This window comes from Rhynchophorus ferrugineus, unplaced genomic scaffold (genome assembly GCF_030347505.1).
Source record: "Rhynchophorus ferrugineus isolate W39M unplaced genomic scaffold, kcgeb_rfMv2 rfM2, whole genome shotgun sequence".
In the NCBI taxonomy this organism is placed as follows: domain Eukaryota; kingdom Metazoa; phylum Arthropoda; class Insecta; order Coleoptera; family Curculionidae; genus Rhynchophorus; species Rhynchophorus ferrugineus.
Window position 1 is genome coordinate 26,530,227 of NW_027472581.1, and position 24,855 is coordinate 26,555,081.

Consider the following 24,855-nt stretch of genomic DNA (forward strand, 5'->3'; position numbering starts at 1 on the left):
CTTGAAATTTTAATTTCCCGTAACAATCAATGTAGTGAGCCGTTAAATACTCTATGCAGCTGCTATTGCCTGTTCATTTCATAAAAATAGTTGTTCATGAAATATATTTGGACTGCGAGAATAGCCGAATAGCAAGCTATTAGGAGTTAATTTACTACTACTGTTCTTTTGTACTTCTATTAATAGACAAGCAAGGTGAGTACTGGATTAATACTTCAGTATATATTTCCCAAATTAAAATAAAACTAAAAAGTTCGTGTAGTTTGGTTTGCTTCAATCTTCTCACTTCATGTGTGTTCTCCAGTAGATGTATTGCTTCTTCTTTGCTGTGGTTTAACAACCTTCTTTCAAGTTTTAATGCCATATCTTGGATTACCTCGTAAATCCAATTGATTTCGAGATCATCATGCACCTCTTCGTTGGTCATGTAACGATAAACATTGGTAATTAATCATATAATTTTCTTTAGACTACATTGGATTACTGGTTACTTTGATATTTTGGTCAAACCAGATATTTGCACCCCATGGGTCAAAATTATCTTTATGATTAACTGAAAACAATATTTACTTTTAGGACAAGTTAGAGTATTTTCCGATTAAGCAGTACAGCTGTTTGACCTTGACTCTAATTGGCTCTGCTTATTGTCTTACGTAATGTTTTCAATTTAAACTAGCCGGTGGTAGATTAATGTTTATATTAGTACATCTCGGTGGATGTATGATAAGGTATTTAACTGATTCTGCTTGACGAATCAGGCATCCATCAAGTGATATAATTAGGTTTTTGTCATTTCGCTTCAAGGTATAATAAATATGGACATATTTGAAGCTACTAAGCTGTATATACTAGTCTCTATATCTCCCTATGTATCTGACTATGTGTAGATCTTGTTGACTGGTACTTTTTTTACAGAGTTAGATAGAGATATATCTCTTGCCATGGTAACTATATTGTCGGCAAATATTCAAAGTACTGTTTCTCTCGCTGTTGGCATATCAGTAGAATAGAGAAGATATAGGAAAGGTCCCAAGATACTGTGGAACGCCAGTCAAAATAGGTTTAAGTTTTCCCTTCATACGAAACACTAAATCTTCTTTCGAAAAGATGTTTGCAGCAGTCAGAAAAGACAGAAATTCCGAGGTAGCAATTTGCTGATTTTGCTGATTAATCCCAAAGGCCACAGCCGGTGAAAAACTTGTGAGATATCCAGGAATATTGCAGGGAAGTATTTCTTTTCTTCGAATGCCTTTTTTCTTCTTCAACAACCTCTATTACTCTGTGCACTGTGCATCTGGTATTTCAATAAATGGGTTAATACGATTTAAGAATAGTTTCTCTAATAATTTTGATAACGCTGGTTGCAGGAAATAGGTCTATAAGATTCGACTTGATTTGTCAGTTTTCCAGTTTTTTTAGCATAATTATATGAGCAACCTTAAAGCATTCCGGAACGTGCTTCACTCTCAAATAACATAGGCATTGAATATGAATGATATGTATGATGATTTTTATTCGTGGCAGCATTTCAATAACGGACGTGAAATATCACCCATGCAGGTACCTTTTTAGGATTAAGGTAATTGATACTGTAGCACCGTTACGGTAGTTTCGGAACGGTTTAAGCCGGGCCCTTATCACGAACTTATACATCTAATTCAATCGAAAGGTAATAATTATGTGTGTTTATTTTTATAACACCTTATAAACAGTTCACGATCAAAATTATTTCTGCAACTGAAAAGATTGTTTTTAAAACACTTTCGTGGCCATTTCTTCAACAAGAACTTACTTTAGAGGCTAAAAGCTGATACCATTCTACAGTCATTATAAATATTTCAAAATGAGTGAAAGATCATTAAAGCTACCAGTTTTACAAGAGTTCTTCTGGAGTCGGCTCGTGAGGTGATAGTCGTGTCCGATTCAAACAGTTTTTACAGGCTTTGTATTCTTCTGAATGGTAAAGTGCGATATGGGAGATGTTCAAACTGATTGCTGTGGTTTTAGCACATAAATATAAGCGATTTGAGCATTAAAATATGTAGAAAGCATCCTCTATAGTTAACGTTAATGCGTTCTAACGTAAACATCCTGCCTTAATTATTTATTATTACCTTACTGGAGAGCAATTTGCTGCTTGTTATTGCCAATTCTTGTTTTGAAATTTTTCTCTATGAGTATGCCGCCTAAGATTTTTTTCATAATTGGATTTCTTTTCTAAGAAATAAGTGATTTTGTATATTTATTAACGTCTATATAATCGCAAAACGTAAACGAATACAAAATCGTCCAAGAGGGAAACCGGACAATTGTTTGGTGCAACTGGATTTACATCCCCTCTAACTTTTCAATATTGCTCAACATGTTTTAAATTTCCTCCAGTAATTGGGACAATGATTAGCTTGAAAATGTTAGGTTTGATTCAGAATCAGAATTACAGTAGCAGTTGTTTTCTATATTTGTAAAATGATGCATAATATTCTATAAAACCTTGTTAAAATCCTATCCAAACATGTTATTGGTTCATTGTGAGTGAGTGTATTTATTGGTGAACTTTACTGTGTTCTCCATTCATTTTAATGTAGTCACATCTTGGTCATGTTTCTGTGGAATAAGTAAATAAAATATACTATGACACAATTTGTTCTATAAATTTTATCTCAAAGCGATTCTATGTAGTAAATAAGAATACAACTATAGAGAATGATAAAATGTATTTAGTGACTTGCTTTTGAAGTTGAAAAATTTGTTTATATATATTTTAAAGTGTCCTTTTACGAACTATGGGTTTATCTAGACTGGGCCTAAAGTTTAACGTGCGTTCCGAACCACTGTCTTCAGCATTAAGCCTACCGACTGGCGAGTGACCAACTCTAGAAATCATCCCAGAAGACATCCGGTCTTCCCCAGCTTGGTTTCTGGCGTAAGTGGGATCATTTTCCTTGTCGGATTTTACACTCTTGCCTAGAACAATCACAAATTTTAAACAATCATAAACATAAATTTACGGCCATGCCTCAGTAGTATTCGAACCTGCGGCTATCGCAACACTAGGAGGACCGTCCTATCGTCTTTACCACAGCGCCACCAAACCGGCTTGAGAAATTTTTGTAATATTGTATCTTGTGAATTATTAACTTTTTTACTCGCCATTAATTTACAATTATCAAGTAAACTCAAGTATAAGGATTCTTTTAGAAACTGCAGATTAATTTTAAACCATATTTATTTACTTTTTTTAATAGCGGGAGATCAACCTCATATCACCTTGGCCGATTTTATGCTCTATTGAATATAAGAAGTAAACAGTTTCTTGTTACATAGTAAAATATGTTCCTACAGAAATATTTTTATGCAGCGTACTTTGAGAGCCTACGAAATAAACAACAATGTTGGGAAAATAATTATGTTTTTGAATGAACGATATTAAATGAGATTTTATAACATACGACCATATAAAAATATCTCCAAACGTATAGTATTCAGTCAAACAATCGGTCGACGACTGGAAATGGCGGGTCATGAAACCTCTCGAAATTCTTTGTCGGGTTCAAGTGGCAATTTTTCGGTCAGTATTCCATCACTCAACTTTTATCGTTGTTTTTTTTGCTGCAGAATTGGATATTTTATTAATGTGCTTAACTATCAGATTCAGAATATGCAATGATTTGTAATTTGGGATGTAAATACCATATTTCTGGTGCGTAAAACTAGATATATCGGATGCTTAATTTTTTAACTTGCTTGCTTTCTTTGCTTACATTAATAAACTTACTTAAATTAATTATACGATGATAAACACATCTCTTGATATTATAAAAATTATGTCAAATGCGACCCAACTTAAATATTTTATTAGGTCCAGCAAAATGAATATCATTAATGTTGCAATTTCTCTGATGTTTGCAATAAATTTTATCTTGTAGAGTCCACTACGACTCCCTAGGTCACCACATATAAGCGCACTAGGGATTATACGGCTGGCAATTCGTGAGGACCATGGTCCTAGGGTATCAAAGTCCAGTACAACTGACTGTCTCTTCTTCCTATCCCTTTTATATTTCTACAAGAATTTTGCACTTAATCTAATTATTTTGGCTATGCTCTCGTCGACCATCTGTAAAATTCACAAATAAACAAGTTTTAAATTAACCGATTTGAAAGCCAATTTATTTCCAACAAAAATTGGTAAGTTTTTAATTAAATTGAAATGCAACATAAATACCTACAATTTCTCGCTGTAAATCTGATCAGTTTAAACTAGATGCTATTAAAAAGCCGACATTGAACAGCAAAAAATTTATATTATTAAAGATTATTAAACAGGTATGTGAATGGTTGACTGGGTTTTGTTTGAACTCAAGTCAATGGTGGACATCAGCAGGGAGAAAAAAATGCTTTAACTTATAGTATTTATTACGATAAAGGTGAAAATACATTCTAAGCGGTTGAAAATGTAATATATTGTTCTATATACACAGCGCCTACCAATATCTTGGAAACCAGCGGCAGAGTTAAGCCACCGTCGGTAACGCAGGTGACCAACTATGCTCGTGCAACGAAAAGTAGAACAAAAGGAAACAAGTCCTGAAGATGGCAGATGCGATTCTGGCAAAACGTCGTCAAAATGTTAAAGGTTCTATTCAATACAATAGAATAGTGGATAGAAGCCCGTACTACTATCTCAACATGTGTCAGTATGTATTTAAATAAAAATCCTAATTAAAAAAAACGTCATAATTCTGAACTCTGCACCAAACCATCGGTACATGGGTGTAAGCAAAAACTAAAACTTCTAGATTCGATTCGAACGAGTTCGATCTCGAACTTGTACAAAGATCCAGGATCTTCTGAAAAGTTATCGGTTATTGATAGTAATGTTTGTCTTGCCCTTGGTACCTGAAGTCCTCCTGGCAGCCTCGGTACCCAAAGTCCTCCTTCTAGTAGCCTTAGAACTCAAAGTCATTCTAGTAAACCTAGTACCCGAAATCCATCTGGTAGCTCGCAGTCCAACTGGTACCCCGTAGATACTGAAGCCCCGTTATTTGCCCGTAGTTCAGCTGCAAAGCCTTGGTACCCTAAATTCCTTTAGTAGGCCCTAGTGCCCAAAGTACCCCTGGTAAACCTTGATGAAGAAGTCCAGTTGGTAGCCGTTATATCTTATTTTGTCCACGTTCTACCTGCTCTAGTTCATCTTTCAGCGTGTTTAATTGTTGCTGCAGCAAACAACTGAGGTTTATCCTCGGAGGTTGATCTGTCGGCAATGGTGTTGGTAAAGGACGAGTATATGATTCTTCGCTCTTCATTTCGAGTACAAATATATAAGTACTAGTGACCCGCCCCGGCTTCGCACGGGTGCAATGCTGATACTAAATTACAAATACAGAAAAAATATGAACGTTGTATATAAAAACATAGCGGCCCGCTCCGACTTTGCACGGGCATAACATATATATGCCTATGTCACTCAATGAAAACATGATTAAAATCGATCCAGTATTTTTGGTTCATTCATTACTGCCCTTGGCCTTGGCACGCATTAAATTTGGAGTAAAACAATTCCTCTTCCCCTATACTTACTATGAAGATTTCCTGCTATCTTTGGAATATCTAAATTCATACAATTTTTATTACATTACACATTTTTAAACGCAAATTTTAAATTTGTAATATCTGCGAAAATATTTGTTTAATTTACATGCTGTAAGGAACCATATTGATCTGTATTAATTGCACACTGTATTTAAGGTACTTAATTCGATAAGGATTAATGCCGTATTGCTTAAAATAGCTTCGTAAATAAGCCATTTTCTCACGTAAAAAGTAAACAATAAAAATGGTTAATGTGGGTTATCCCTAAAAGATAAACATATACCATCGCGGACTTTTTTGTAGACCTTTTTATGGTGTACAATACTGTAGTACATTAATTTGATCTAACTCGTAGGGTTAGGCAGCGTTTTTGCTAATTGCTAAATAAGCCTAAAAAAATAGGTTAATTTACGACATCACGTTAGAAACCTCTAAAATTAGCAATGTTGCCTTAGTATATTATGCATGTATTATACATATAAACCTTCCTCTTGAATCACTCTATCTATTGAAAAAAACCGCACCAAAATCCGTTGCGTAGTTTTAAAGATTTAAGCGCACATAGGGATATAGGGACAGAAAAGGCGACTTTGTTTTATACTATGTAGTGATTATTCACTTATTTACACATATATCACTTTACGAGTGATCTAACTTCCAATATTGCCAGGATGTATTTAAATAACAATCCAAATTAGAAAACATACGTTATAATTCTCAACTCTGCTTTAAGCCATTATAATAATATACGTAATGCCGTAATACATACTAGGGATGCAGAAAAAATATTGATATTTTGGGCCGATATTTTTTTAGGCGATATTTTTCGATATTATTTTAAAATATATTTAAATTATTTTTAAATATCGAAAATGATATATTGAATTTTTTTTGAAATATCGATATAACGAAATATCGATATTTATTTCGCTGTCCAACACCGTATGCCATGCCAGGGCCTCCCACTCCACAAGTACAGAACAGTAACTAAATATCATACTGCCGAACGAGTTCGAACACGTCTTAGACCTCGGACCAACTATGACCGAACGTCGTGGGAAACGTCCGATAAGACAGATTTCTCGAAACATTTAACACCCGGGGAAGCATCAAAAATAGTCATCCGCGCTATTTACTGGCGTCTGGATTCCTAGTCGAATTTTACGCTTGTAAACAATTACAATAACAAACATCAAGTACATCCACATCCTACGGTATTTAAATCCTTTTATGATATATTTTAATATCTAAATAATAAAATGCCGGCTTGGTTGGCGCAGTAGTAAAGGCAACAGGACGGTTCATCTACTATTATTATGGTCGCGGATACGAATCCTACTGAGGCATAGTCCTAAATTTATGTTTGTGATTGTTGGATCCAGGCTGGTAAAACCGGATGTCTTCTGGGATGATTTCTAAGTTGGTCACTCGCCAGTCGGTAGGCTTAATGCTGAGAACAGTGGTTCGGAGCCCATATTAAACAATAGGTCCAGTCCAGATAAACCCTCGTTGGTAAAAAAGAGACTTTAAAATATATTTAAGAAAAAATAAATAATAGAATATGTTTATTTTGTTATTTAATTTTCCCCTCATATCTCCAAAGAAGTACTTTAATTAAATTACCGAAAGATAAATAAATTTCCTCTTTTTTATATTATAAAAACGAGCTGCACTTTTAATCCAAATATATAAGAAGGTTTATGTTAAAAATTGTTTTCTATTTTATAAGAACTATAAAAACTGCACCCAACTAAAATCCTATGAAAAGAATTTAAGACATGCTTGACCTTCTAAATATAAGCTGATACCACGAGGAGGAAAAATATTGTAGGAAAGGTTTAACCTTTATCAGATTCACGAAATGAGACATAATAAGAAAGTAAATTCTTGCTCTTTCCTTATATGAGCATTTGATCTGATATATAATATGGTTTTCAAATTTCCTGAAATTTTATTTATAAAATTTAGCTTTTAGATGTTTTATAGTTCTAATTTATTTAAATATAATATGTTAATAAAACTGTTGGTTTAGTTTTTTTTACAGGAACAGGAAATTAAATGTAAAGATAATAATATTTTATTTTCAAATAATTTCAAATATTTAACATCAAACTCTAACTGAAGGTCAAATTGTTCGAATTGTTCGAGAGGAATATTAACTTGCATGCATTTTATTTTATATGAAATGAAAAATAATAAACGAAAAATCGACATCAATAAATAGAAAACATAAGTTTTCATGGGTAGACCGAATGAGTTAATAATTATAAAAATCAAATAAGATTGAAAGTTATCCTAAATAAAAAAATGTTCTGAATACTAAAGTCAATTTAACAAAATAAAATTTATACATTTTTTATTTCGTTATTTTACATTTTATTTTTAAATAGTAGGAAGCTTTTATTTAATTGATTGTTGATTTCCTTTTTTTGTGTTTTATTCTACACCAATACTAATTAATAGGTATTATAAATTATTTCCGCATAATTTCAGTACTGAAAAAATCTAGTATACTCTGATTTTTAGTCTGCAACCATCAGAGTATGAAGTAGAAAATATACTTTAATTAAGTGCTGTTCTTAATAACCTAAACCTGTTTCTATTAAGTTCTGTAGTTATGTGTAATTTTTGATGTTCTTTTTGGTTACAAACAAAAAGTTTAAATCAAACAACAAAAGTAAAGAATGTCGGAAATATAATATTGAACGCTCCATATTTATCTTTTGTATCCATTGAATAAATGGACAATACTATACGATATCGAATTACAGTTAGTGTAGGTTGTTTAACAATTATTTCCATTGATAATTTTTACACATTTTCAAAATTAAATATGAGCATTCAGTACATATATAATCTAGACTTTTATAATTGAATAGTAGCTGGAAAGTTAAATTTTATTAAAATGGTAGATGTTTTACAACTAACAGCAGACAATAAATATAGAGAGAAAAACAAATTTTAAGAAGAAAATTGAACCGACTTAAAAAAACAAATAAGGAGCTCAACAAAAAGCAAATAATAATCAAACTTAATAATAATTAAACTCAAGATTCTTAACACAAAAAATTTAAAAAAATCTACATAATAGTTGTTGTAATAACTAAATAAAAATAAGCAAAAACTTTATTTAATCTATCTACTACTAGTATTTTATATTCCACTATATACACACAATATAGCTTAATACCTACCTAAACCTATTTATCTATTTACAATATTATTTTAACTTTTAAATGAGATTTGATTTGTTCGCAATTAAATTTTATGTATATGTCACAAAATTATATTACTATTTTTGTATTGTTTAGGCTCGTCACCGACTTCGGAGCGATCAGTTGGTATTGGTTAAAATAATATTGTACATAGATAAATAGGATAATAGTGGATAAATAAATAACTGTTGCAAAAATGTATTAAATGTTGAATTGATGATACGTTTATTTCGGTTATCGGTATTAATTTTGAATAAACTTGTATATGAAAAACATATACCAGAGATAGAAGTTAGCCGGCTTAGTGGCGCAGTGGTAAAGGCGATGGGAAGGTCTTCCTACCGTTGCGATAGCCGCGGGTTCGAATCCTGTTGGGGCATGATCGTAAATTTATTTTTGTGTGTTTAAAATTTGTGAATGTTTTAGGCAAAAATGTAAAATCCGACAAGGAAAATAATCCCAATTACATCAGTAACCAGGCTGGGTAAGACCGGATGTCTTCTGGGATGATTTTTAAAGTTGGTCACTCGCCAGTCGGTAGACTTAATGGTTCGGAGGCACGTTAGACTTTAGGCCCAGTCCAGATAAACCCATAGTTGGTAAAAATAGATTTAAAATATATATAAAAAAGATAGAAGTTATTAAATTACTATATAAAAATTGAAAAAATAAATAACTAGTAATATGGTTCAAATAATAAGTTAAAAATAGTTTTTAGTTGTCATGTTTGATATTATGCAATAAAATTGTATGCAAAAATATTTAAATTTGGTTGGAGTATTACAACATTTGCTATTACAGTTCAAAGAAATCATTTGCAATTAGATATTTAGTAAGTAAGCTGGTAATAATTAATAAGACAATTACTGATATATCTGCGATGTTCATTACACGGATCTCAATATTGGCTATGCATTGGAGATTACAAGTAACATTACAAGGTTACATAATGCGAATTTGTGAATAATTTAAAATTGTCATCATGAATAAGAGATTCTTAATTCGACGATATGTTTCCTATTATTATATTAAATTATAATATCTAAAAATCAATAGGTAGATATAAAATTTGATTAAATATTTTTACTCATCATATTTGTTTATACCTCTGCTACCCACAAAAATTATCTCATTTTTTTATATTAATCAATAAGTTTTAAATTTTACACGGTTTAATAATAAATATCTTTTATATTGGTAGATATTTTCACTTTTAAAGGAATACTACGAAAATGTTAATATTAGAATGAGAACAGCTGACGCGGCTATGAACTAGTGAACTTATTCAAAGTTTAGAATACTATAACTTAGGTAAACTTGATTGTATAATTATGTTTAACCATTCGCGTATACCCAATAATAATCTATACAAATTAATATGTTGTATTGGCTTCGAGACACTCCAGCTATTATTAACACATCTATAACTTATAAAGGTTAGGATACAAAATTTAGTATGATAATTGTAATGATAAATTGTATAAGGAGAGTGACGAACATCAATTGAACATTGTAAATATTCATACGAGATATATCTGAAAAATATCTACCCTTTTTCTTTAACAAATAGTTTACTGGTTATGTACAACTCTATATTGATGAGTTCTGATACGTTTTTAGATATTTTCTTTTAAATATTTAGTAAATAATTAATGAATTAAGATATCATAATCTACAAATAATCAGCTAGTGTCATTAGGCTTAGGAAATTAATTTATAGAATTTTGAGCCAATAGTGGAGGAATATCGAACTGCAATGAGAACATCAAATTACGATAAAACTGCTGGAGCCGACCAATAGACAGCAGAAATGATCATGGTCGATATTATATCAATAGCCTCATGTTCTGCTTATGAAAATTTGGCGATGGAAGAGAGTACCGTTAGATTAAAAAAATTTAAATTCTTGAAAAAGTAAGAAAATTATACAAATCACAGATATTTCAGAGTTCGTAAAGAAATAAACCGAAAACAACACGAAGAATATAAACCGAATCACGGTTGTTCAGATAAGATTTTCGTACTCCGCCAGTGTATAGAATAACTTATTAGATGCGCAAAACCTACTATTATCGTTTTTATTAATTTTCGTCCTTCTTTGGAATGCGAGGACTTGTATCCAACCAATCTTGTTGTGTTCAATATGATGCTACAAATTTCTTGGCCGATTTGTTTTGATGTTTAGATGTTTAGATCTGTCTAGCAAATGTCTAGCGAATAGGCCGATGAGTTCCTCCCAAACTTCTTTGGCGAAATCGATCTTTTGTCAGCTTCAAAAAAAATTACATCAAAAATATCATGAAGAACTATCTAAAAAATAATATACTAACATTGCTCGAGACCTAAGTAGCTGAAAATTATCGCAAAACTGACAAAATTTTAAAAAGAATATACGAAAGTCTGCAACAACAACAGCAGCATATTGGTTGAGATGTAGACACTCTTCCGGAGTACCACCTAGGGATTGATGATGATATCGAAACGAACTAGTGAATTATTTTAAACGGTATGTTAATTACCGTGCAATCAATCAGCTTGTAATAACAGAGTTGTTAATTATACCTTTTAGTTCCATTTAGTTACGAGACAACAATCAATAAATAAACCTAATATGAATTCAAATTAATACAAACAATTTTAATTAAAACAACGTTACAAGAATATAAGTTTTAAGGTCACCACCGATGAAAAAAAAATAACAAAACACTGTCTCCTTAGTCTTAATTTTGCCATTTAAAAGGTTACATTTTCCAGTACGGAATATTTGATGCCAATAATATTTTATCGAATAGTGCGCAAAAAAGGTGTTTGGTCTAGTAAAGATACTTATTTTTCATGTATGATCATTGTTCTTTAGATATGTGATAGTGTTGCTTGTATTTATTTTCATATATATTTGTTTTATTGAAAGTTATTTTTTAATTGTTTCCGAGATTAGTGGTAGTTTCATTAGTTTTTGCTGATTTATTACGTTTTGTTTATTTTAGCCCAGTGTAGTAATTTTTTGTTCTTATTCTTCTCCAAATTTATATTTTAAGACTACCAGTTTGTATTTCGCAACCACCTCTCAACAATCGACTAAATGCATAGAGTAACAGCGGTTGTTGAAAAGGTATTCGAAGAAAAGAAATACCGCCCTGCAATATTCCTGGAAGTTTATGGCATTTGAGATTAATCTATAAAATTAGCAAATTGCTACTGCGGAATTATTGTCTATTATTAGTTTTTAGAGCCTCACAAGAAGGGGCATTCTCAATACTTAAACCTTTTTTTGCTCGAGTTCCACAGGGTAGTGTCTTGAGACCACTCTTGTATGTGGTCTGTACTGCTGATACCCGAACAACAAAATGAACTTGGGACATATACGACACAGTTATCATGGCAAAAGTTGTATATCGATCTAGGGCTCCAGACAAAGTATAATTAGGGGTTAAGAAGATCAATGGACTTGAGACTAGAAAATGTTCTACGGTTAATTACTAATGCGCATCGCTACCTAACTAACAAAAAGCAGCACTATTACATCGAAATCAAATGGATATATGAAAGGATGCAAGATTACATGAAAATATGAAATTACAGATTGTTAAATTACAGCAACATGGAAGCAATGTAGCAACTGGACAACATGCAGGAACTTAAGAGGATTGAATCGAACCAAACCACATGAACGTCTTTAGCTTAAGTAGTTTAGTTTTATTTTTATTTGTGAAGTACATGTTGATGTATTAATCCACTATTCTACTTGCTTGTGTATTAATGCAAATAAGTGCAACAGAACAGTACTAGTAAATTAATTTGTAAATCAAGGTTATACTAAGCATATCTAATTCTTATATCTTTGTTTTAAAAATTATTACCTGAGTCACAGTGACACCTTAATACAAAAATTATAGATGATTCGATTCCGGCCAAATTTATTTATTCACTGTGACAAATCCTTGTTAAATTGTTTCATAGAACAACATTAAAAACCGAGTAATCTAAGATAAAACGTAAAACGCTCTAAAATTTTGGATTTTTGAATGCGGAATTACCGATTAGGAAACGTTCAGTGACGTCAATGTTTCGTAACGTTTATGATGATATTTGACTTAATATGGGGAATTTTTAATTTTTCTTTGGTTTCTGCTAAAAAAATCTTAGTAATGACACTTGATATTTAAAAATCCGTCTTGTTCGAATATCTACCATATGTTGTTATAATTAAATATTTTTGTGATTCTATATTACATACATCATGAATATTTTAATTAAATTTCACTTCGAAATACCAGCTTAAGTCCACCACCAGCATAATAACTTCTATAAACGTTGGCCTTGGGGGTTATCTAACCAAGATAACAAAACACTATCCCGCTGACGTTAACTTTAGCATATAGCAGGACACATTTTACTGAACGGTGGTGAACTATGAGTCTTGTCTCTGAAACGTCGGACACCGTATACTTTTCGGAAAACTTTCTAAACAATTTGCTTCTGTAGTTCGTATAGTTTTTGGATACGTCGCCGACTGGAAAAAAGTTGGGAAAAAAGTTTCAGGCCGGAAAGAAATTCGTTCCTTCTACGACCTAAATGTATCCTGTTTTGAGAAAAACTTGTCCCGAATGTCCTAGTTTATATTACGTAATTCATATAAGTTAAATTAAATTTTGTCCTTAAATTAAAGTTAACAAGCGAGGAAAAATTCTTGAAATATTGAAAGTCTATATTAACACTGCGACAATATTGTTGTTACGAGAGTCACTATTTATATTTCGGGAATAGGAAAGAAAACAAATAGTTAAGCTGCGAATATATTTTTACTGTTTTTCAAAGTATTCACCACGATGATCGATACACTTTTGCATACGCTTAAACCAATTTTCACAGCATTTATTCCATTCCGAATGAGATATCTTCAAAACATAACTTTTGAACGCTTCAATAGCTTCTTCGGACGATGAGAACCATTGACAACGCAGTTTATTCTTCACGGATGGCAACAAAAAGAAGTCATTGGGTGCTAAATCGGGGCTATAAGGCGGATGACCCACCAATTCGATGTTCTGAGTGCTCAAATAATCTCTTGTTTGAGCCGATGTGTAAGAGCTCGCATTGTAATAATGAAGAACAATCCGGCGTCTCTTGTTTGCTTTCTTTATTTCACCGAAGACTTCTGGCAAACAAATGGTTGTGTACCAATCAGACTTTACTGTTCTACGATCCTCTAGAGGCACTGTTGTAATATGACCAGTTATCCCGAAGAAATAGGTTACCATTTCCTTTGAAGTGCTTCGTGCGCGAACAACTTTTATTGGATTTGATTCATCTTGGAACACCCATACAGTCAACTGCTGTTTAGTTTCGGGCTCATACGAATATATCCATGATTCATCACCTATCACGATTTTATAAACATGTTTCGAAGCACCATGATTGAATTTCTTAAGCATTTCTTTGCACCAATCGACACGAGCCTATTTTTTGAGCGATTGTCAAATTGTGTGGGATTCAATGCGAACATAACTTTCGAACAGCTAAGTGTTTATTTAAAATCGCATATATTCTGGTGAAATTAATGCTTAGGGATGCCTCAATCTCACCATAGGTGACATGACGATCTTGTTTAATCATTTCGAACACCGCATCGATGTTTTCTGGCATAACAGCCGATTTTGGACGATCTTCACGAAACTCGGTTGAATTCACTAAACCAGCGACACACTGTGGTTTTTGATGGAGCTTTATCGCCAAAAGTCAAATGAAGTTGATTGATGCACTCTTCTTGTGATAATCCACGTCGAAAATCGTAAAAAAATCATCGCACGAAAATGTTCACGATTCAGTCCCATTTTTGCTGAGACGAAACTTTCGACTAAATATAAAATAAACAAATAGCGTCCATGCGACGAAATGTTCTGAGTAAGTATATCGTCAAAAATGTCAAACTTTACGATGCAACCGTCAGATAGACTCACATGACATCAGCGTTGCCAATTCCCGAAATATAAATAGTGACCCTCGTACATAATATTAAATTTGTCTGCCATTTTTGTCAAAGTGTACCATTGAACACAAAAACTTGAACCGATTTTTTGTAACAGGTACTATCTCAAAGTTATGATGAATCAAAATACTATAAATAAACAGAGACAGTATGAAAAATGTCAATAATATTTATTTAATCATACTATTAATTTAAAAGTAGTATGTATATTTACAAATAGACAATGAATAAAAATAGCTCAGATTTAACTGGTCAATAGAAGTCATGAGCCATATATTCTGAATTCTGATTGAAATGAAATATTAACTTTTCCTCTTGTGAACAGGCCAATCCTGTTTCATTACAAACCAGCAATAACCGGCTAACATTTTAGCATTCCATTTTCTTTGATAAAGTTCATTTATCTGTTTTATGTCCTGATGAAACCGTTCACCTTGTTCGTTGCTCACCATTCCAAGATTAGGGACAAAAATCAAAATGTGAATGCAAGAAATATATTTTTAAAGTCATTCTACATTCTACATATGTAAGGGTGGAAGGATCATATTTTCTTGTAGAATAAGGGGTTCATATTCAACGTTTGATTGGCCACAAACAAAGTCAGTTCCTTTTGGCCAATCTTTAACTGCATAGTGGTTTTTGGTTTCTCTACTGTCACACAAATAGAGAAAACAACAATGTATCGTGAAACCTCCCTTTTGTCCAAGCAATGCAGCAACAACTTTTTAATCGGCACAAACTTTCTGGTTGTATTGTTTGTATTTGTTTAAGTCTCAAATTAGTTTCATGTTTTCCTATGTTTCTTTTAAAATAACCGAATATGCGCTAGGTATGGAAGAATATCAGCTGTCATTGTGGAGTAATACAACATTTAAGCGTAAATCGTATTCATACCATTACTAAAAAATATGAGATATTAAATAACAATATCGATAGATATCGTTTTTAACAATGGAGTAAAGAATTGAAAATTCGTAATCTTATTTATGTTAGAAAAATTGTGTCACACAGTGTAATGTGTATTATGCGTAAAAGCCAGTAAATGTAAAATATTACTGCAGTAAAAACACAATTGATTGATTGATTGATTTAAAAAAATAGCGGAAAAAATCAAAAACTGTCTGGGGCCGGCTTGGTGGCGCAGTGGTAAATGGGACAGGACGGTCCTCCTATTGTTGCGATAGCCGCGGGTCTGAATCCTGCTGGGGTATGGGCGTAAATTTATGCTTGTGGTTGTTTAATATTGTGTCTGTGCGTGTGTTTTTAAGAATGTAAAATCTAACAAGGAAAATGATCACATTCACGCCAGTAACTAGGCTGTGTTAGACCGGATGTTTTCTGGGATTATTTCTAAAGTTGGTCACTCGCCAGTCGGTAGGCTTAATGCCGAAGACCATGGTTCGGAGCCCACATTAAACTGTAGGTCCTGGCCAGATAAACCCCTAGTATATATAAAAAACAGTCTGGCTGCAATAAACCTCAATTGAGTCATTTTAGCATACATTAATGTTATTTTAGTTTAGCACAGAAAATAAAAAATCACCAAATATATTGCGAAGGATCAGGGGCGAGAAATATGCGATTTCATAGATGTTTGATACACTGATGTAATAATTTTGTTATATAACCAAGTAATAAAAAGATGGTATACATATAATTTAAATATTCCTACAGGTTTCATATTATTTCTGTATAAATTATCGACTACCTTGTATATTAATTAAGGTAAATCAACTGTACTAAGTATGCTACTGTACTAAATAATAAGTACAGATAATAACAGAAGTCTGCTAGTACATTGTTATGTTGGTAATTAAATTTGTTAAAATTGATTTTTTTATCTATCAATTATCTTCTAGATTAGTAATTGGTAACTATATAAAAGTAATAAGATTTTTAGAAATATTTAGCCATTCTAGAATATAGTATCAAATTATACAACTAAGTCAAATACCGTATGGGAAGCGTTCACTCATATCAAAAATATTGTGAAATCAGAGGTTGCCATACACACAATGTGGCAATAAATATATCTGTTTTTTATTTTACAGCGTATTCATACGTGATTTATTTTGAACCTAAGTTAACTAGAAGTTCCTCATCACATGTTGATTTGTGAATTTAATCTAATAAAAATTAAACTGAATTCGGTAAACAAAATAATTTACGATACTTGTTATAGAGTGGATCTTAGATTACAATGTCCATATATGTATGATTGCTCATTAAATTTTGTGATACAGAAAGGATAAATAAATAGACAAGGTGTCATTCAGATCGTCGATTTATTTTTCGATATATCTCTGTCTAAAGCCATCAAAATAAAACAAGTAATAGTTATTAAGATACATAGATGGACAAAAGACTAGAAAAAGCAACTTCGTAGTTCCAAATCCAACAAAAGGTAAAACTGATTGATTATTTCACTTGACGAATACCCAGTCAGAACTCATTCCTCAAAATCTGTTAATAATCTAAAATAATTAAAAATTTATTATACAACTAAATAATAATATATAAATCACAACATGCGATTTATCATACGATATATATATAATCTTTAATATTTAATAAATATTATATATGCTAATAAAAATGTAATCACTAAATATTTAACCATGCATAAAAAATTTGCAGATTTTTAAATATCATTGATCTAAAGGAAATTTATTCGCAAATATTTGAACTATAAATATTCAAATTATATATCTCGTGCGTATATATAATTTTTTTTGCTATTGCCATATGTCAAGCTGAATAAAAGGGGACTGGTTTTTCAATACGCCATATTTCGGTTGTCTCTCACGGAGATATTCGATATCGATTTGTCGTTTTTATCCTTGACTTCGAAAATAAATATTCCATGAAAAATAATAAATAGAACATTTCAGAGATGTAATTTGACAATATAAAGAAAAATATGGCAAGAAATCATGTTTATGGAACATAAAAGAGTGTGATGGAGACCAGCCTGCTTTTGTTAGGTATTTTAATACTCAAAAATTATTGAATTATAATAAAATCTTTTACATTAAGACTAAAATAAGTGCTTGATAGCACAACAAAGCATGGGTTTAGTTATAAAGATGAGGAAGCTAATATTTCGAAGATGATAATTCAACTTCGGTATATTTCAACTATGGGGTATATTTATAGTATTTGAGGTGTCTTACACCCGATTATATGTTTTGAAATATTAATTACTAGTCTAAAAATTTTAAAAAATCAATTTTTTTAATATACAATTTAAAGTCTCCTTTTTACAAACTAGGGTTTATATTGCGTGACCAGTTAGAAACTTATAAATCATCCCAGAAGGCATCCGGTCTTAACAAGTCTGGTTACTGGTGTGACTGGGATCATTTTCCTTGTTGGATTTTGCACTCTTGCCTAAGGACAATCACAATTGTTAAATGATCATAAACATACATTTACAACCATACCCCAGCAGGATTCGAATCCCCGATTATCGCAAAAGTAGGAGGACCGTCCTGTCACATTTCCACTGCGCCAAACAAGCCGGTAAAATCAATTTTTCTCATATATTTTAATAAAATAATTTTAAATGCCTCACTTTTTCAAACAGTCGAAATTTAATTTAAAAAAAATTGTTTCACTGTTTTACTTTAACGATTTTTTCAAATTTCTAGACTATATTATAAAGATTATACATTGAACATTGCTCTTTATTACTTATTGTGTCGCTCTAATCAATATCATATTTTATCATATTCTTAATAATTTCTAGGTGAATCGCTAACAATGTGAGAATAACACTCTGAAGCTAATTAAATGCGATTACGATTCGTAAGATTCCAACAATCTATTTGAGACCAATATCAGAAATTTACAGCTTCCAAGTTCCCACTGAAAGCTTGCAGTCCTTAGTGTTTACAGAAAGAAAACAGATAGGTCCGCCTTTCAAGATTTTCCTCCTTTCATACCTTTATTTGAGTAGCATGTGGTCAGCATAGATTTTTCAAATATTTCAGTTATTTGTTATATTTTACTGTCGTCTTTTTACCAACTGAAGTGTATATACCACTTAATGTGGTCTGTGAACTTTGGTATTCGGCACTAAACCTACCGACTGGCGAGTGACCATCAACTTATAAGTCACCCCAAAAGAGGTGTTACTCAGTGTGGTTACTAGCACGACTGAGATCATTTTTCTTATAGGATTTTGCACTTTTGTCTTTTCGATTATCACAAACATAAATTTACGACCATGTCCAAGCAGTATTCGAACCTGCGACTATCGCGACAGTCAGAGGACCGTCCTATCGTCTTGATTACCCCGCCAACTAAGTCGGAAATTATTTTAGTTGCTTAAGAAATAAGAATCTATAAATAGAAATTTAATATTTTTGAAAATTAAAATGGCTAGACGTAATTATATATATATATATATATATATATATATCACATTTATATATATATATATATATATATATATATATATATATATATATATATAAAACAGTATAAAATGTTTTAGCGCCTAATAATTTTAACAATCACAATTTTGTTGACATATTTCGCTGATATTATAGAACAATAGCCATGGTTTAAAATGTGAAAATACAAACTGTCGCAAGAACCATACTATTATAACTTTGATTTGCGTCACGTGTAACATGTGACTTCCAAGGTCGCTAATCTTTTAAAAATATATATATAAAAATAACTTTTACTTTTTGCATTTGATATACAGTTAGTTCGTATGTAGTATTTCAACACTGCTCATATAACTGTTCTGGGAAGATCTTCATGTGCTCTTCGTTTACCAAAATTAGATTAATTAATTTTTTTTGGGAATCGACAGTATTAATTTGCCGAAGTCATCGAAAATACTATTGTCCATCAGAATATAGCAGTATAGTAATAAATTAATAGGAGAATAAGTTGAGATTCAAAGTATGGCCTTACTCACAAAAAAAAAATAGAAAAAATGTAAGGGGTTGTGCTTCGAATAAAGGAAACTCAGACGCTAACTATTTAGAATCTATCTAAAAGAAAAGATGAAGTGACACTGAATTGTGATTGTCTTTATACTATAAGGGTAATAAACAAGTAGGAATTTTTATTCGAGATACGTTTATTAGTTTCTTCTTTGAGATACTTGCTTATTCTAAAATTTTCAAGAATTAAACCATACTAGGTATGAATAAATAAATAACTAAATAAAATAAATAAATAATGCCGGCTTGGTCGATGCAGTGGTAAAAGTGACAGGACGATCTACCCGCTGTTGCGATATTCGCAGGTTCGAATCCTCGTAAATTTATATTTGTGGGATTTCTAAGTTAGTCACTCACCAGTCGGTAGGTTTAATGCCTACGACCGTGGTTCGGAGCCCACGTTAAACAGTAGGTCCAATCCAGATAAACCCTCGCTGATAAAAAGGAGATTTTTTTTTTCATTTTACTAAATAAATAAATAATTTTGAATTTATAACACAATATTTTTCTCAAGTGTTATACTGTCTAGAAATGTGCACTTGTTTTTGTTAACATTTTTTAGCATTAAATGAATGCGGAAAATTTTTAGGAATTTTAAATAAAATTGGATTTATTTCATTACTTATTTTGATGTCAATTTTACTAAATATAAATATAATAAAAATAATAAGAGCTGATACTATTATGTTTTTCTCTTTATTATTTAATATGAACAATATTTTGGCTAAATATTTATAATTTAGTAAAATTTATAGTGGAAAACTCATTCGATGAACATGAATAAAACCAAGAGCATAACGAGTGCTGCTTGCAAAAGAGACAGATCTTTTTCGATAGAAGTGGTAGTGATAATTTTGATTTTCACGTCCTACACGGAAGTTATAAAATCTTTCTGAGGTCTTTCAAAATTTATTTGGTGCTTGCATGTGTTCTCGCAATTTTTTCGCTTTAGAAAGTAACTTATGAAGAAACAGCCAAGCCATGCTACATCAATTCACACAAGTGGAGATCATATGGCCCTAGGTCTGACGACTACGCTATATGCACCAAAACTTCTTATTCCAGCTGTAACAGTGTATCTTTCACAACTAGCCGCCGTGCGTTTTCATGCAAGAGCTTCCATTTCATTTTGCTTATGTCGCCGTAACGAAAACTGGCATTTGGAATATGATGAAGCAGCATAACTATAAATTTAAAAAGTGTTTGATGGGTAGATAAATGTTAAAACTATAGAATATAATATGACTTAATTTTTTAACATATTTTGTATCAAAGTGGGTTTAAATCTAAGACTCTATTAACAAAAACAACATAAATCTTGAAGGGACAAAGGTCGTTGAAAGTCTCGAGTATAGTGGATTAATTTTAAATCGGACTGAATCATAACTGAAAACTAGGTCAAAGTATATTTTTGTTTTATACATTCGGTTTCCTTTTATTGCGGTTTCTTTAATGTTAGTAGTGGCATAAAGCCTCCGTATAAGAGTATTAAATGTAAAAAGTTCAGGGTTTTTATTGTTACGCATTTATTTCCAGTGGTTTTACATTGGAAAAAGAAGAACAAAGGGAAAATATCAAAAAGTTTCACCGCGTAACGTGTTATCGTAATGGCTATGATATTTTTGCCTTGGGACTTATACATCCAAAATAAAAACCTGCTTGATATTCGGATCGTATTGTGTTTAAATAAAGGCACAAGATAAGTAGATTAATCAATTTTTATTTATATTAATAATAAATTTTCGTTTCATCCTTAAATATTGTCTTGTGTAGAGCACGAACTAAGGGTCTGTGGCTGCAAAAGATACAAGTGATTTGAGGATCTTCTTTATACGAACTTCATTTGAGAATAATATACTTTATTTTATTTTTTCGAGAGATATACACATTGACTAGTTTATTACTCTTTTGGATTCGATCTACAGTCTTCGCCAAGAATTAATTGAGTTTCAATGTTAGTGCTTTTTAGTAATCAAAACATCTGTACAACAATTTTTATGTATTGCATGGTTAAAGCTAGGATTTTCATATCAAGTTTGGATTTTAGTTTTCAATGTTAACATTATTTTGAATGTATAATGTATAAGTTCATTTTATTATTTCATTTTATAACGTGAATGTTGCTACATACAAATGTAACTAGACCAGAAAAATTTCAATTTGAATTGCAATACCTATTAAAAGATTGACAAATTGTTGTATTATTTATGACTATAAATTATCTCTCAACAATAATATTCTTTGGACAATAGAAGAGACTGATGTGCACTTGTTCTGGCTTGGAGGAACTTTCCACTAATTATTCTTTAGTTTCTTTTAATTTCCTTCCGCTTTTTATTTGCTAAAATTTGAGTTTAAATGAATGACAAACTTTTTGAATCCTGACTGTGAATCACTGGCAGGCCACTCTCTCTTTTTATCTGCTAAAATTAACTAAAGAATTACACTAACTCAGATATAAAATATCTAGTTCTGAAATAAAATAATATAAAGTCGATTATAATGTTCCAAAAAATGTTCGTGTTCTTCATCAAAAGTGTTCCTATTATTACCAGGTTGAATTGACAAGTTCCCTATCAATTTTGATATATTAAGACCAACGAAAAAGGCCGAGGATTAAGTCTTCAGAGAGTTTATTTTTGTTTAGCTGTTTTATTTATGTATATAGAATTTTATATTTAATTAATATTTATGTATATATATTGGCCAGTAACAATTGAATTCAACGCACATACATATGTTGGTCAGCAAAGAAACCATCCGGCTTTCTAATCTGCTTCTTCAACCGCTCAGTTTCCAGGAAAGAAAAGTTAATAAGGGTTCTTCTTCAAATTAAAGACAAAAATAAAAACGAAAATGTAATTGATAAGGAATCGGAACTAACAGCAAAATGTTACGTACCTTGACCAGTACTTCAGGTTAATTCCTGAAGATCGTATTACTCATTACAGACTCATTATTAGAAAAGCTAATATATACGAAAAGCTTTCAAAAATACGAATTAGAAAACTGATAGTGCGCATCAGGGAATGTTCAGAGGTGCTTAAGAAGAAACACGTCAAAGAGTCTCTTATGTAAGAGATCATCAAGAAGTGAAAAGTACTTTGGTATTTTAAAATATTAAAATTTCGCAGCAGAGTCTAAGATTATTCTTTTCATAGTGTTCTTTTTGTTTCTTGTTTCAATTAAAATTTATGTATTTTAGTAAATATTAAATAATAAACGCTTTTTTGTAGCGTATTTCGCAAATATCTCAATTTACCCTCAAATAACATGCATCATGTAAATTTGAAAGGAGATAGAGAAAAGTTCAGCTCATAATTAGACCGAAAGAAGCTTTTCCTTTTTCGGTTTATTGAGTTTTATTTTAATATTCTTACCTATCTCTTCTTACCAGTGGTAAAAATAAATTTGTATGAGAGATGTAATTGTTATAGAAATAGGATTTATTTTATCAAGTGTTTTTACAATTATTGTTATTTTCGTGACATCGTTTGAATTCCAGGTATCAGGTCGTATTTTGATGTGGTAAGGTATGACTTCACATCTATATTTAGTGACCTATAGAGTTTCTATTATCGATCCAATTTAGATCTCTTCAGAATTACGAAATCGTTTGCCAACCACTTCATGCTGAATAGATCTAAACAAACGGTAATCAGAAATAGCGCCGTCTGGATGCGGCAGAACGTTCCATTCAAACTGCGACAATGTAGATTTCACAGTTTTTGTCTGAAACGTACTGAACTGTTTTGTGGTAATAATTTTTCCTTCACTTTGATATTTCCTATAGCACATGTCTGAAAGTTTTTTGAGAGTTCTGCCTGGGTTTTTGTATAATAAGTTTTGCAATTTATTTCCTCTATTTTTGGCCTCCCAGCTTGTTTCCTTTTATCATAATTGACATCAAAATCTCCATATTTCCTTTGTTGAAACCAAAACCGGTAATTAGAACATAACAACAGAGCAGCACCACAAGTTTTTAATAGAATTTGATGTAAGTTTCCTTTTACCAACTATGGGTTTATCTGGACTGGACCTAAACTTTAACGTGGACTCCGAACCACGGTCCTCAGCATTAAGCCTACCGACAGGCGAGTCTAACTGTAGAAATTATTCCAGAAGACAACCGGTCTTACCCAGCCTGGTTACTGACGTGATTGGGGTCATTTTCCTTGTCGGATTTTACACTATTGCCTAGAATATTCGCACATTTTAAACATTCACAAACATTCATTTACGACCATGCCAGAGCAGGATTCAAACCTGCGGCTATCACAACAGTAGGAGGACCGTCCCATCACCTTTACCACTGCGCCACCAAACCGGCTCTCTATGTTTTGAAAGACTCAATAATATTAAATTGAAAACTACTATTTTATACACCATCGATTTTAATAGGTGTTTGTATTGATATTTCGCATTTTCATCAGTGAATATTATAAAAATGTAACGACCGCTACGACCCTTTAGGCCACCCCGCATTAACCTACACCAAGTTCAAAAGTTGGCAGCGTCTGTTCTCGGCTATAACAGACTATCACAACGACCTCTCGCATCTTTATCGATAAAGTCGCTATTCCATGGCTCCAGAAATTTTCATACCCCGGTCTCCAGTTCGACCGCAGTTTCCAATGGTCTGCCCAAATTCAGCACGTCATTTGCAAAGGAAATAGCGTGTACAGCCTATTATTTCCTCTACTCTGCAGAAAAAGCAAACTCCCAATCCCACATAAAGCGACTCTGTATAAAATGCTAGTCCGTCCAATCTGCCTCAATGGAGCACAGGTGTGGTACAGGCAGGTATGTTTCGGAGAGAGAACTTGAACTACTCCAAGTGTTCCAATCCAAAAAATCGGTGCGGTGCATAACTCAGAGTCGCATGGTTTATGAGGAACGTATATACAAATCTCGAATCAGGCATCCCGTTTGTGAAAAATTTCATAAACATGCTCAGTGTGAGGTTCTCCATAGAAACGTTAGAACATAACATCTTAATAAAATCCCTACCCGTCCACAAATCCTGGTAGTAAGCAAACTACGACCATCCCAGTCGTAATCCAGGGTCTCTGTCGCCCATTCTGTCATTCTAGCAAAC

The 24,855-nt window shown here is 32.0% G+C and overlaps 1 protein-coding gene across 3 annotated transcripts in view; it reads right to left on the bottom strand.

The window, feature by feature from the left end:
• The window catches only part of LOC143191711 (UNC93-like protein), a 211,625-nt gene that overhangs the window by 44,931 nt on the left and 141,839 nt on the right, over nt 1–24,855 (bottom strand). The window lies entirely within an intron of this gene.